The sequence below is a fragment of the Cetorhinus maximus genome, chromosome 3 (genome assembly GCF_964194155.1).
Source record: "Cetorhinus maximus chromosome 3, sCetMax3.hap1.1, whole genome shotgun sequence".
NCBI lineage: Eukaryota > Metazoa > Chordata > Chondrichthyes > Lamniformes > Cetorhinidae > Cetorhinus > Cetorhinus maximus.
The window spans coordinates 69,318,408-69,334,159 of record NC_135881.1 but is presented as its reverse complement, the minus strand read 5'-3'; the positions used below and the strand labels follow the sequence as shown (position 1 = coordinate 69,334,159).

The 15,752-nt window shown below is 43.5% G+C and overlaps 1 protein-coding gene across 1 annotated transcript in view; it reads left to right on the top strand.

Annotated features, from left to right (window-relative positions):
- kcnh8 (potassium voltage-gated channel, subfamily H (eag-related), member 8) overlaps nucleotides 1–15,752 on the top strand; it is a 420,218-nt gene that overhangs the window by 165,849 nt on the left and 238,617 nt on the right. The gene's annotated exons all lie outside the window — the stretch shown is intronic.

The following is a 15,752-nucleotide window of genomic DNA, read 5'->3' as shown; positions in this document are numbered from 1 at the left end:
TATTTGTAATAGGGTTGATCTGCAGACACTTCTTGGGTGGACACATTAAGTTTATTTACAATATACTCAGTAGCAACTACATGTGTGCCTTTGACTCCAAATCTATCTCAACACTGACTGTGGAGGTAGCCCACGCTTCTCTCCTATTGGTTGCTACAGATCACCTTCCTTAACAAGTATTATTCTTAAAAGTACATTACACACTAAACAAAACCATAATTATTACATTCCTCTCCCTTTAACTTGGCTACACGTATTATATTTACAAGTACACATTTTCCAAGACAACATAATATTTACACTGGTTAAGGAATTTATAAGTTCAGTCTTTCAGGCGGTTTCCTGGTACGTGTGAACGTTGCAGCTCCACAACTTCAGATTCCTTGTCAGGTACCTCTTTTTCCGGAGTTGCTTGAACATCAGGTGCATTGGTGGGCACTTGCAGTTCTGTATCCTCAACTCTTAAAGGAGCATCGGACATGTCAGCAGTCCTGGGCTGAGTATCCTCAATAGGAAACACAGACCCAGTCATGATCACTGGTGGAACCAAGTCTTGGTGATTTGTCTCTCTCTTCCTTAGATGGTCCACATGTTTACAGATGATCCGGCCTTCCACCTCCACATGGTAAGATAGAGGTCCAGTCACTACACTTATTTCACCCGGTAACCACTTTGGTCCTTCCCCGAAGTTTTTCACGTATACCGGCTCTCCCATGGTAAATTTCCTCTTGCAACAATGCCAGTCATGTCTAGTTTTCTGGCTTCCCTGACTCATTTCCACCTTCCCCTCTAAATTCAGCATTATTAAACTCAATCTCATCCTGACACGGCATTTCAACAATAACTCCACAGGTGTGACACCTGTTGCTGTGTGAGGGGTCGTCCAGTAACGAAAAAGAAAGCGTGTTAGCTTAGTTGGCAAGGAATCACCAGTTAGCTTTTTCATGCCTGCCTTGATCGTTTGAATCGCCCTTTCAGCCAATCCGTTTGAGGAAGGGTGGTACGGTGCAGTTTTCACATGAGTGACACCATTGAGGCTGATAGACTGTTGAATCTCAGCACTCGTTAATGCCGTGCCGTTATCTGAAACGACTACTTCTGGTAGTCCAGGAATGGCAAAACTCTGACGTAGTTTCTCAATTGTAGCGGCCGACGTTGGTGATTTCACCTCATATACGTCCAACCATTTTGAATGTGCATCGACAATGAGCAGAAACATTGTTCCCAGGAAAGAGCCAACGTGTCCAATGTAGTCCATGTGTAACCCCACCCAGAGTCTACCTGGCCACTCCCATGGGTGTAATGGAGCTGTCACTGGCAACTTTTGCAGTTGCTGACATTGCACACAGTGCTTTACTAAACTCCCTATTTCGCCATCCATCGCAGGCCACCATAGAGAGCTGCATGTTACGGTCTTCATTTGGGAAATCCCTGGATGGTCACTGTGTAGTTCAATTAAAAAGTGTCTCCCTTCCCTTTTGGTGAATTATCACTCGTGCTCCCCACAATAAGATGCCATCCTGACTGGTTATTTCATGTCTTCTGTTGAAGCACTGTTTCATTTCGTCAGATACGGGCTCCTGTGACTGACTATGTAGCACTTGTTCTCATACCTGAGATAGGACTGGGTCCCGACTTGTCCAGTTTCTGATCTGTCGAACACATACCGGCGAGGTATCTAAGAAATTTAACAGTAAAACAAGTTCCTGTGGCAAATGACTAGAGGCATCGGCGTTTGCGATTTGATTGCCAGGCCTAAGTACGAAGTGTATTTGTATGCTGCCAGAATTAAGGTCCATTGTTGTATTCTTGCTGAGACCATGGGTGGTATAGCCTTTTCCTCACTAAATAGACCTAACAGTGACTTGTGGCCCAAAATGATTGTGAATTGCAGCCATGTACGTACTGATGAAATTTCTTGACACCAAAGATAATGGACAGGCCTTCTTTTTCTAACTGCAGGTATCCTTTATCCACTGTGGTGAGCGTTCTTGGTACATAACCTATTAGCTGTTCTGTGCTGTTGTCCATCTGATGAGAGAGCACTGTTCCCACTCCATAGGGAGATGCATCACAAGTTGGCACCAATTCTTTCATCTGGTCATAATGCACTAATAGATTGGACGAGTGAAACAATTGTTTCACCTTTATGAAATCTTCTTTCTGGGGTGCCTCCCAAGACCAATGTTGGTTCTTTTTTCAGTAGATAATGCAGGGGGCCAGCACTGTAGACAAATTGGGTAAGAACCACCCATAATAGTTGATCATTCCAAGGAATGATTTGAACTCTAACGTGTTCTTTGACGTAGGTGCCTCTCTTATGGCTCTCACGTTCTTCTCAACCGGGTGGAGGCCCTGTGAATCTACCCGGTGACCCAAATAGATTACCTCCCTCACTTAGAATGTGCACTTTTCTTTTTTAGACCCACTCCAGCTGGGAAGAAATGTTTTAAGACTTCTTCTACGTTTGCCAAATGCTCTTTTACAGTGAATCCTGTCACCAATACATCACCTAAATAGACTACAACCTGGGGCAGTCCCTACAGTAAGCTTTCCATTGTTCTCTGAAAGATGGCACAAGCTGAGGGAGACACCGAATAGCAATTGCTTCCAGGTCCATTTGAATCTTGGCCTGCAGGCCCTGGAATTTTCCCAGTTTATCCTTGAAGAAGGTGGCATACTTTCTAAGTAGTTCTGGTAATCAACTTGCTCTCAACTGGAAGATTCCAGACCAGTCTAACTTAATCTCCTTTAACCAGCCTGCCCAAGGAGGCTTGGCCCTTCACCTACTACCACCATCGCGGGTAGCTGTGCCGATTGGCTCCCATAATGGACAGTTACTCTGTTTGTGCCTTATACTTGAATGTCTTCACCTGTGTATGTTTTTAGCTTGGCTGCTGTTTGCTCCAAGCTTAGTTAATGTTCACCATTATTCAAATATCTGAAAGTATGTTCCCCAGTTACGGTAGTGGAAGGTCCCATGTCCACTTCCATTCTAATAGGTTTGCCATTTACTTTCACTGTGACAAATGTTGGTTCTGTCTTTTCAACTTTCAGGTTAAACGAGTAAATGTCAGAATTTGTTGTTTCAGGTTCTTCTACATTGTAGATTTCATTGGGCTTCTTCTTTTGTTTACAAGCCTGCTTGAATTTTTCCTTTCACTGTCTCGTCATATGTCGATTTCTGTGACAACTGTAGCATTTGATTTTTTTAAACTTGTCAATCGCTGATTGTTTCCCCCTCTATTAAAATGATTCTTCGATTTTGCTGCTGTTATTTTTCTTTATTCTTCGGTTATTTTCCGCTTCTCGGCAGAGCCTTGCTTTTTTTCCGACACTTTCAGCTGAAGTTTCCCGCCAGATGTGAAGGACAGCGCCATTCTGTGCGCCCTGTATTGCTTGTGAATCGCTTACAGCACTTTCCATGGCCAGCGCTATCTCTAGCGCCCTCTTGAAATCCAGATTCACTTCGAACAACAATCTTTTCTGAATCAAAAAAAAAAATTGCTGGAAGATCTCAGCAGGTCTGACAACATCTATGAGAGAAAGACAGAGTTAACGTTTCGAGTCCATATGACTCTTCTTCAGAATCTTTTCTGAATAGTGTCCTCTTTCACACCACACACTAAATGATCTCTGAACACGTCGTTCAGAATCGTACTGAACTCACAATGTTCATTAGCTGCTTCAAATTTGCCACACAGCATGCACTTGTCTCATCCAGGGCTCTATTTCATGAATTAAACCTGAACCTCTGCATCGTGGCTGAGGGCTTGGGTTGAAAAAGTCCCTTCACGAGGTCCACCAATTCATCGAAATTCTTCGAATCTGGAGCACTGGGTGCCATCAAACTTCGAATCAACTCGTAGGTTTCCCTCCCACAAGCACTCAAGAGGATCGCTCGCCTCTTCTCTTCCCCTGTAATCTCGTTCGCTTGAATAAGGAACATGAGGTGTTCCATGTATTGAGACCAATCATCTGTGGCTGGTTCAAAAGGATCAATTCTCCAATATTGTGGCATTTTAAGAAAAGATAGCTTCTTCAATTCTAGTGGAGCTTATTACTTATAATCACTGGGCAATGTACAGTGTCGATTTCCTTCTAACGTGATTTCTTCTGTTCAATCCTATCCCAACCTCACGCCACTTTGTTGTAGGGTGGCCAAGTTGTCTATTTGTAATAGAGTTGATCTGCAGACACTTCTTGAGTGGAAACAATGGCACGTAACTCCCATGCTCCCCAGCGTCAGATTTGGAGGGGTGCTCCAAAGATGCGATGGGGAATCCTTCAGGCAAGTTCCCATGTAAGGTTTAGCATGGTAATTACCCAGAAGTGTTCACTTCCTCTGTACAATTGCACTGCGCTGGGAATCATCTGAAAATGCGGTTTAAATCACAAGTTTCGATGGTTCCGCCGGGGTTATACCAATAGTTACCCAGAAAAAGTTAGAAGAATTAAAACTTCTTCTAACTCTGGGTAACTATTGTTACCCAGACCGACCCCAAGGGACTCTCTCAAAAAGCAACCCCCAACAGGACTTCCCCCACCCCCCCACCCCCCCACCGATAACCTCACCTCCCTCGCACACTGACCTCAGCACCACCCCCCCGACATTGGATCCTCCCTCCCGACCTCGGAACCCCGCCCAGACCTCAGACCCCTGAAGTCCAAACGCCCCCACCTACCCCCCTGACCTCTAGACACCCCAACCTCCCCCCACCACCCCTCCACATTCTCCACCACAACCCCCCCCACCCCCCCTCCCCCCCCCCCCCCCCAACCCCCATACCGGAACTTGGACCCTCTGACATCCAGATCTTCCCGCCTGACCTCGGATCCCCTGACCTCTGGTCACTCCTCCCACCCTCGAACTCCAGATACCACCCCCCCAACCTCCGGACACCCCCTTGACCTCCGGAGACCAGCCCTGACCTCCAAACGCACCCCCCTTCAAGACCTCGGACCTCCCTGACCTCCGGACACAGACCCCCCAACCACCCCCTGACCTCTGCCCTCCCCACCTTCTGGACATTCAGACCTCCAGAAACCACCCCCCTCCCCCCGACCTCCAGACTCTCCCCCCACCCCTGACCTCTGGACACCGCCCCCCCTTCCCAATCCTATCTACTTACCTTGGACCCTGGCCTGTCAATTTCCCTGGCCTTTTAAATTTACCGGTTTTATGGCAGCAATTGCTGTATAAAAGGGGGCATGGAACTGGACTTCACTGGGGCCTGCGAGAATTCTTTCAATGCAGGCCCCAAGCAGTTTTGGTGAACAGAAGTGGCAATGCAATTTTCAACACCAGGCAAGTGTGCATTTATTTCTTCTAATTTCTGCGGGCAAGCACTTTCTGACGCCAGTTGGAAGTTACGGCACATTAAGTTTATTTACAATATACTCAGCAGCAACTACATATGTACTCTCAACTGAGGTAGCCTGCATTACTCTCCTATTGGTTACTACAGATCATGTGATCTTCCCTATTATTCTTAAAGGTACATTACACACTAAAGAAAACCGTAGTTACTACAAAGGAACAGAAGAGTTTACTGAAAGGAAATTGGCAATGTCAAAGGCTGCAAGAGATAGAACCTACTGAAGAATGCAGAAAAAGAGCAAATGGAAAAGAAAAGAGAGAGTGAAACTCTGGCCAGAGGGGAGGACTGAGTTAGAGTGAGAATGAGAATGAGAAAGAGCATCTTGTTATGGAGAGGAACAAGAGAAGAGACATTTTTGTAAAGGACTGAATTGAGAGAGAAAGAGGTGCCCATTTGTAGTGAATGGAAATGTATTTAGATTTTTAATTATTTTGTACACAGAAGACATGATTTAATCCAGCCCATGGGAACAGGTAGAGCTGGTGGGCCATCGAATCAAGAGGGAAAGTGGAGCAGGGGGTGTTGTGGGGTGTCAGTGGCCTTCCCAGCATCCTGTGATTCAGTCAGAGCCAGGGAAGGTCAAGGATAGCCTTCCCATCCAGAGGCCAATTGCGGCTCTTGTGGCCAATCAAGGGTCACTTAAGACCCCATGTTACTGCTGCTGGCATTCTACCAGCAACAGGGAGTCTGTGTCACATGGGGAGGTCACCCAGTAAAAGTGCAGATGGGCTCCTGATTGGGCACTGTGTGGCCCACTAAGGCCCCACCCCCCTCCCCCGATGGTAAGGGGCCACCCCGCAGCAACACCCTCTCTGACACTTCCCACCCACTTCCCCTTGGCCTCCAACTCACCATGCTGTGCCTGACTGCACCTACCTGGGTTCTGGGCCTGCTCCACAAGGCTGATTCTGGCCAGCTGCAGTGCCAGAAGTGGCCACTGCTCCCTTTGGTGCTGCTGGGACTGAGGAGCTGCCAGCCCTCTGACTGGCCAAGAGACCTTGGAGCTCAAATCTGCTCTTAAAAAGATGGATGCTCCGATGCCAGGCAGCTTTGCGGTTGCTAAAAAAACAGCCATGGTGGCTTTCTGGCCCTCCTATTGTGGCAGCCACCACTGCCATTAAATTCAGCTCAGAATACCTCAGAATATTGAGTGAGATCAGAGCAAAGCAGTAAGGCAGGTTCAGTACAAAATCAGGTTGTAGAAATAACATTGTAGATTTGAGCAGAGGCTTCAGCCTCAAAGTCAAACAGGTTGAAGAAACACCATGCTTGAAGCTTCCAACACAGCCCACACATATTAGAAGGGGTAAGGGCTGCCTTCAACAAGCACAGAAGAAAGTACTTACACGTTGTGAATAAAAAGCTTTACTTTTGGTTAATGATCAGGACCCTGGAACATAGGCAGTTTGATTAAACAATAGGAGCATAGGAACAAGAGAAGGGTATTCAACTTCTCAAATCTGTTCCATTGGATCATAGCTTATCTGTATCTTAACTTCTTTTATCCACTTTAGTTCTATATTCCTTAATAGCTTTGCCTAACAAAAATCTATTAATTGCAGCTTTGAAATTTACAATTGGTCTTACCTCAATCACTAACATATTCCTGGACCTTTTTTAGCTCTGTTTTTAACTCTATGGCCTCTTGTTCCGTACTCCCCCAGCAGTGGAAATCACTGTAACTGCTGTTGTTGACCAGAAAGGCATCCAGAACAGTTGCGCATGCGCACTCAGGCCACACTGCGACTGCCGGTTCACGTGCAACTGCTCCTGATGCCTTTCTGGTTGGCGGCAAGAGTTTAGGTCTATCAAAGGCTATGTAGTCTCACAATGCATTGGCTCCTGCAATGTATGCATTTCTCATGGGAAATCAAATGTTAAAAAAATCAATTCCTACATGTGTGTATGTTGCTAGAAATCCCACCAAGTGGCATTATATGGGAATTCCACTGTAGGATTTCACTGTAGCATATAGAAAAACATAATTTGTCAGCAACAATTCTTCCCAGATCCCAAACTGTGATGGGATCGCAATTTCAAGGAGATTTTATGTGAATGCTAACTCCTTAGGCTAGATCCAGTGTGTTAAGGCTTTGTGCAGGGAGTTTCTGCACAACCGGGTCACTTAAATTGGTTGATAATGGGATTTGTAATCTCAGGGTTCTCATTTTGAGTCCCACGTTGGGTAATTATTTTTTTACTTTAGTCAAAATATTATTTTAATTGATTTTTACCAAAAACTGTCCTTTAACTAAATATAATCAATTCTCCGCATTAGAAGTTGAGAATCTGATTTACTAAAATTTCCTAATTATATATTTTCAGCATTGTCTGGATCATCAGAAACATGTTTTATACAGGAAACAATTGCTAAAGGTTGGGCGGATTAAATACAATAACTTGCAATTGGTTAAGGACTGCACAGGTCTAAAAATGGTTATGTTGAACTTTATTGTTAGTCTGTCAAGCCAACTTGTTTGTTTTAATGCTGCCAGTTGTTACTGACACACTGACACTGCAATAGAGCATGTGCAGGACGTGCTCCCCCTAGTGTTGCAGCATAGTAAACACAGCCAGAGGAAATAGTTTCTATCTACCCTGTCAAATTCTTTTAATCATTTTAAAAATCCCAAATAGATCACCTCTTAAACTTCTAATCAAGGGAATACATGCCTAATCTATCCAACTTGTCTTCATAATTTAGTACCTTTTAGCCCTGGTGTCATTCTAGTAAATCTGCACTTCGTTCTCTCAAGGTCAATATATTCTTCCTAAGGTACAGTGTTCAGAACTGAACAGAGTTCTCTAATTAGGGTCTAACCAGAGCTCTGAAGAACTGTAACATTCAAGGAGGCGATGGCATAGTGCTATCTTCACTGGACTAGTATTCCAGAGACCCAGGGTAATGCTCTGGGGACCTAGGTTTGAATCCCACCAAGGCAGATGGTAAAATTTGAATTTAATAAAAAATCTGGAAGTAAAAGGCTAATGATGACCATGAAACCATTGCTGATTGTCATAAAAACCCATCTGGTTCACTAATGTCCTTTAGGGAAGGAAATCTGCTGTCCTTACCTGGTCTGGCCTACATGTAGCTCCAGACCCACAGCAATGTGGTTGACTCTTAAATGCCCCCTGAACAAGGGCAAGTAGGGATGGGCAATAAACGCTGGCCTAGCCAGAGCTGCCCACACCCCATGAACAAATAATAAAAATAAACCCTTCATATTTCAGCCCTCTTGAGATAAAAGCCAATGTTCCATTTGCCTTTTTAAATTATACTTTGTACCTGTCCACTAGCTTTTAGTGATTCCTGTACTTGGGCCCCAAAACAACTGCTCATCCACAATTCATAGCTTCTCCCCACATAAAATAAAAACCCTCTGATCTTAGGTCTAAAGTGGATAACCCACATTCAGCATTCCTACATTCAGCTCCATCTTTCACAGTTTGATCCACCCACCTTATCTATCAATGTCCCTTTGTAACCTTCTGCTCCCATCTGCAGTATTTACTGTGCCACCTAACTTAGTGCTATCAGCAAACTTGGATATAAGGCTCTCTATTTTCCTTCATTTTAGAAAATCCCTAAATATAATGAAAAGTGAAAATATAGTGAATCAAATCTGCCCCTAAAGGATAACACTGATTATGTCCAGCTGATTTGAGTATTTACTCTATTCCTTACCACCTAACCAATTTCCATCCATGTCAATAGGTTATCTCCAAATCCCTGTGGTCTAATCAATAAGGCTAGATGTATCTTTAAACTCAATCAACAGTTCCCTTTTCCAGCAAAAACTAAATGTATCTGTGCCAGGCTTCTTAAATTGAAACATTTTTTTTAAAAAGAAAACCTTTAAATTGATCATTTATAACAAGAAATGGAAGTCTGTTTAAGTGACCTTTTTAAGACATTCAGTGATGTGAAATTGATTATATTCCAAAAATATGTGACTTCTTCTCGGCCTTTCTTTCTGAGCAGGTGAAAATTATAGACTGTGGCGAGTGGAGAGTGCTGTGCTGCACAGTTTGAGAAAATGAATCATGTTGAGAGTGATGGCAAGGTTTAGAGGATATCGAACAAAGCTATTTCCTCCCCGGAAAGTTAGAACCTGTAATAAAAGAAATTGGCATCAAGAGGGCTGTGGGGTACTTCATGAAATTCAGAGGATGACAGGTTAAACAATAAATAATGGCCCCCTTGTATTGAATTTAGTTTGACACCTAAAAAATTCCCAGTGCCTTTTTTCGTGCTGCATAATGCTTTGAATTGGTAAGAAGCTTTATAGCTTTGGTTTTGGCAGAAACTATGAACAAGTCAGCCATTTCCATTGAAATTGAAAATTTCCGGAAGAAAACCACACAAATCCACAAAATTCAAACACAAAAATCTGTTTCCAATGCTTCATGATGGTGTTTACTAAGACTTGCAGACTCTTCATACTAAAATTGATTTTGCACTGCTGCCGTCTTGGACCATACTGCACATCTGGATTCCCAAATGTTTCAAAATTTTGGAGGAGTAAAGTGGCTTGTTAATTGCTCTAGAGCAGAGAAAGATACTTTTACTGGTGCAGTGCGACTGGCTTACATCCTCTTATTATTGCTAATGAAATCACTGCCTGGAAATTTGTGGTGTTTGTTTTACACATGCTCATTCTCGCTGCAAGAGTGCTGACTGCCATATTTATGAAGGTTCCCATAGGCAAGCAGGTCTTCTGCCTCAGACAACCAGCAGGCCCTTTGAATATGCATTCTGGGGGTCCAGAATCTGTCTGAGGACCTCTTTGCAAAATGAATTTGCTGCAGTCAGTATTCTCAGGCGTATGACAGCCAAACTAGTCGGGCCGGATTTTAATGTCAGAGTTGGGAATTGGGAGGTGGGGCTAAACCTGCATCGCAATCCCGCCTCTTGTTGCCAGGCTGCAGGAAACAGGAATTTCTTGGTGGGAAGCCCCATTTTGCGCAAGTGTTGGTTCTACTGTCTCAGTTGGAAGACCCAAGGTAGGAACCAAGGTGGGCTGCCACAGAACATGCCTGATGAAAGGCCTACCCACCTCTGAGAGAGGGCCCATCAAAACTGATGCTTGGCCAAAATTTTTCCCTTGTAAGGAGTAGTTACCCCTCCTTCTATCCCTGATTGCCCTCAATGTTAGCTTGCCGCCAATACCACCCTTAAGCCCCTAAATGATCCTCTAACTTTTGTGACAAATGTGAGGTTTTATATGATTGTTATGTTTCGAGACTGTGTCTTTAGGGTAAAATGGAGGAATGAGGGGGGTGCGTGTGACCTGCTCTGAATTCTGCTGACAGCAAGCCTAGGTGTTTTGGGTATTAAAGATAAAAAGGGGAGTTGGGGGGGTGGGTGTTGGGTAGGGCCTGTGCTGATGGTGGATAGACTGTTAGTCTCCAAAGCAGGAAGGTGTTAACATCATGTTTTGTAAATGATTATACTTCAACTATCTATTTAGTTTCAAGATAGGATGAAGTTGGGAGTTTAAAGGATAGCTAATTAGCATTTCTACGCAGTACAAGGCCAATGTGATTCATGTTGCCACGGAGATGAGCTTTGAGAGGGGGAGAATCCATTGGAAGCTATTGTATGATCAGCTTGCATTTTTCTTAAAAATATCATTGAACCTCACAGACAGTGTCAGTCTGCAAGGATCATAATACAAAGTCTTAATGGTAAAATGTACCAACAATATTTATTATGCATCAAATAGTATTATTTTGACCACACCTATTACATTACACCAAAAATAATTTGTGAAAGTAACACTTAGTGATCTATTATGCTCATTAAACCTTCTGCATGACTAACTCACTGCCTAACAGAACATTTATTCACGCATTAATGCCACGAAAAGAATTATCAATAGCTCAACAAATACTGTGGCATTTATCAGCCTGAAAACTGATTTTAGTGTTGTCCACTTCAAAATGTAATTAAGTAAAATTTAACAATTAGAACTTTTAAAACTGGTTTTTGCCTTATTTTATCTTCTGAACATAAATAAACATTGCTTGTCCCTCCGTGCCAATTTGCCACATATTCAATTATGAACATGTTCAGTGTGGTTCACAAATGTACATTCCTTCCTTCCAGTTGGGATACGTAACACAGATCTGGTGCTTTGCATCATGTGGTGCATTTCTGTATTTTTTACATCAATATCAATTCTGTCCAGCTCAAGCAGACTTCTTCTACAAACAGAAAATACAAACTGTGCTTTCTATCAAAGCACAACTGTGGACGGTGGCTTGGAAATGGAGAATCAGTATCAAAACCTGCCATGTGTTTGACCTCTGATTCTGAATCAGGTATAATATTAAAGCAATCTGGAAATTCAGTGAAGACGAAGAATCACCACACACAGGATGGCTGAGGTCAAGTTGCCTCAAAGGTTCGAATCCATCTTCGTTTAGGAGCTTACACGTGACAAAACACATCATGAGCATTTGTAACAATCGCTAGTTGACTTACAAAACTCAAAACAGGCCATGATATCTGTATCAATATTGAATGTTTGCATCAGCAATGAAATACAGGAAGTTCTCGGACTGGTCCATGTGACTGAGATGCTTGTGTGATTGACACCTACAGTGTAGGCTTAAGATGGCCCCATAGTAAAGAGCACATTTACTTTGAAGTCTTTCTCATTTGACAACTTGAAATGCTGCATGGTGTCAGAATTGGAAGTAGTCTGTGTGATACAATCCAGATGGTTTTAAAACAGGAGAGAGTTAAAAATGGAGCATCGAAAAATCCAGGTGTTCCCAACCTTTTCTCTCCGGAGGCCCCCTCATATTATAAGGATTCCGTGGATCCCTGTATTGCAACATAACTTTTTTACTGTATAAAAATTAGTTGTCCAATTAAACACATATTTATTTTTGCTTTACTTACTTAAGGTGACATTGCTGCTGGTGCTGAGCAGCAATTCTGTGATGACATAGAGGCCTAATCAACAAGCATACGCTTGAACAAGTCATGCTCAATGTTCAATAATAAAAACAGAACATGCTGGAAAAACTCAGCAGGTCTGGCAGCATCTGTGGAGAGAGAAACAGAGTTAATGTTTCACATGTGTATGACCTTTCTTCAGAGATGAAGAGAGGTAGAAATGTGATGGACTTTATGTAATCTATGTAAAATCCGTCACATTTCAACCTCTCTTCAGCTCTGAAGAAGAGCCTTATGGACTCGAAACGTTAACTCTGTTTCTCTCTCTCCACAGATGCTGCCAGACTGGCTGAGTTTTTCCAGCATTTCCTGTTTTATTCCAGATTTCCAGCATCCTCAATATTTTTCTTTTATTTCATGCCCAATGTTAATCCTGGCTCAGTTATGCTTAATTTGGCAGTCAGTCCACCAAGATTAGTAGACAGTCAGGTTGGTGGACTGACACTCTGAGGTTGGTAGACTATCACTGAGGTTAGTGGACTGTCTTTGTGAGGCTGGTAGACTCTCATTGTGAGGTTGATGGATTGTCACTGTGTGGTTGGTGGACTGTCGTTGTGAGGGTGGTGGTCTGTCATTACGAGGCTGGTAGACTGTCATTGTGAGGCTGGTGGACTGTCACTGTGAGGCTGGTGAACTGTCACTGTGAGGCTGGTGAACTGTCACTGTGAGGCTGGTAGACTGTCACTGCGAGGCTGGTAGACTGTCACTGTGAGGCTGGTAGACTGTCACTGTGAGGCTGGTGAACTGTCACTGTGAGGCTGGTGGACTGTCACTGTGAGGCTGGTAGACTGTCACTGCGAGGCTGGTAGACTGTCACTGCGAGGCTGGTAGACTGTCACTGCGAGGCTGGTAGACTGTCACTGCGAGGCTGGTGGACTGTCACTGCGAGGCTGGTGGACTGTCACTGCGAGGCTGGTGGACTGTCACTGCGAGGCTGGTAGACTGTCACTGCGAGGCTGGTAGACTGTCACTGCGAGGCTGGTGGACTGTCACTGCGAGGCTGGTGGACTGTCACTGCGAGGCTGGTGGACTGTCACTGCGAGGCTGGTGGACTGTCACTGCGAGGCTGGTGGACTGTCACTGTGAGGCTGGTGTACCTTCCTTTAATTTTAATGCATTCATGCGATGTGGGCATCACTGGCTAGGCCAGCATTTATTGCCCATCCCTAATTCCCCTTGAGAAGGTGGTGATGAGCTGCCTTCTTGAACCACTGCAGTCCATGTGGTGTAGGTACATCCACAGTGCTGTTAGGAAGGGAGTTCCAGGGTTTTGACCCAGCAACAGTGAAGGAACAGCGATATTGTTCCAAGTCAGGATGGTGAATGGCTTGGAGGGGAAATTGCAGGTAGTGGTGTTCCCATGCATCTGCTGTCCTTATCCATCTAGGTGGTAGCGGTCATGTGTTTGGAAGGTGCTGTTGAAGGAGCTTTGGTGAGTTGCTACAATGCACCTTGTAGATGGTACACACTGCTGCCACTGTGTGTTGTGGTGGAGGGAGTGAATGTTTGTGGATGGGTTGCCAATCAAGTGGGCTGCTTTGTCCTGGATGGTGTTGAGCTTCTTGAGTGTTGTTGGAGCTGCACTCATCCAGTATTCAATCACACTCTTTAATTGTGCCTTATAGATGTTGGACAGGCTTTAGGGAGTTAGGAGGTGAGTTACTCTCCGCAGAATTCCCAGTCTCCAACCTGCTCTTGTAGCCACAGTTTTTATATGGCTAGTCCAGTTCAGTTTCTGGTCAATGGTAACTCTCAGGATGTTATTTGTGAGGCTGGTTCACTGTCATTGTGTGGTTGATAGATTGTCACTGTGCGGCTGCTAGACTGTCATTGTATGGTTGGTAGGCCGACAATGAAGCTGATTGAGCGCTGATGTTTACGGCCTTATAAGCTTTCACTTCTTCTGTTGTCCATTACCAACAAGCCAAGCAGAATTCCACTCCTGAAACTGGATGCCATCTCCTTGACAACACAGCAATGGACAGCTGACTGTGTGTCTTTGCGGCTAAGCAGCGGATTCTGGATCCCCATGTCCTGTGGGTGCTGGGGACTAAAGTGATTCTGTGCTGGTGTCAAGTGGTGACTTGGGGCTGGAATGTTAAACTCTGTGACCTTAGATACTGTAACCTTCAGGGATTGACATTAAATTGATCTTAAATTGTCTCCACAGTGCAGACAGTAAGCCACTGTTATAAACCTTGAAATCTTCACATGGACCACTGGATAAGAATTCCTGCTATAGTCCATGCTCTTTTCAATTTAAGTTGACAGATATTGTATTTAGTGTATATATAATTGAGTGGTGTAATCTCATACTGGTGTTTTCACTGTGATCTGCTCTGTAAAATCTACTTTATGTTATTAGTCATAAAGTAATTTACAAATAAAAATGTCAATGTTAAGAATCAAAAATACAACTGCTCTATAGACATCTGAGCTTATCCTTTAATTAAAGGATATGGGGAAAATGAAGGAAGTAGAATTAATTGGATAGTTCAAGTGAAACAATTAGTGCTGGACAGGTGTGATGAAGTATGGTCTCTTTTTCAACAATAGCTTTTATTATTTCTGTTAAATGCACCATTCTCAGCAAAACTAGAAAGGGCAGACAATCTAGCATGAAATTACATAAGCATTAGAATAACATGGAACAACTATGAGGTTATATCATATCTTAATTAACAGTCAAAAGATGTCAATCCTCTGCATGGATTACCAGAATTGGCAGAAAGGGGTTGAAAATACTGAGACAGTTGAAGATGTGACTGACACTGATATTGTTCTTACCAAATACAAGAATTCTGTGTACGGGAAACTAATGAAAATCTATTAATGTTACATTTACAATAAGTCCCAGGTGATATTCTATCAGCTCACACAGCTGTAAAGGGAAGAAATAACAGAAGCGTTTAAGACTCAAAATACTCAAGAGACTTGAGAATATTAGTGAAAGATTACTTTGACTACAGCTAAAGAACCAGTGAAATAGTACTGTAATGGACACCTCTCAACTTATACCTGATAGGCTTATGGGCGGGGTGAGGAAGCAGCATGAGCAGTGCTGATTGATGCCAAAATGACATTGCAGGTGCTGTCAGTTAACTATGATTCACACTTAAAAGACCCTTGTCTGTTTATGGTAGGAACAATGGCTGCTAGATCACTGCCTAAATGTTGGGTTTTCCCACTCAATACTGACTATGGTAACTAGACAGTATGCTTGCCTGCTAAAACACACCTGCGCTCTTCTCCACCTACCCCATGACCCTGCTGTTGCTGCTCTTCCTTTTCCAAAATATCAACAAACTTTGATACCTTCATGACCATAGTCACCATAGTTGAAAAAGTATTTCATCAACTGTAAAGTGTTTTGAGACATCCTGATGTGTTAGACCACTGCA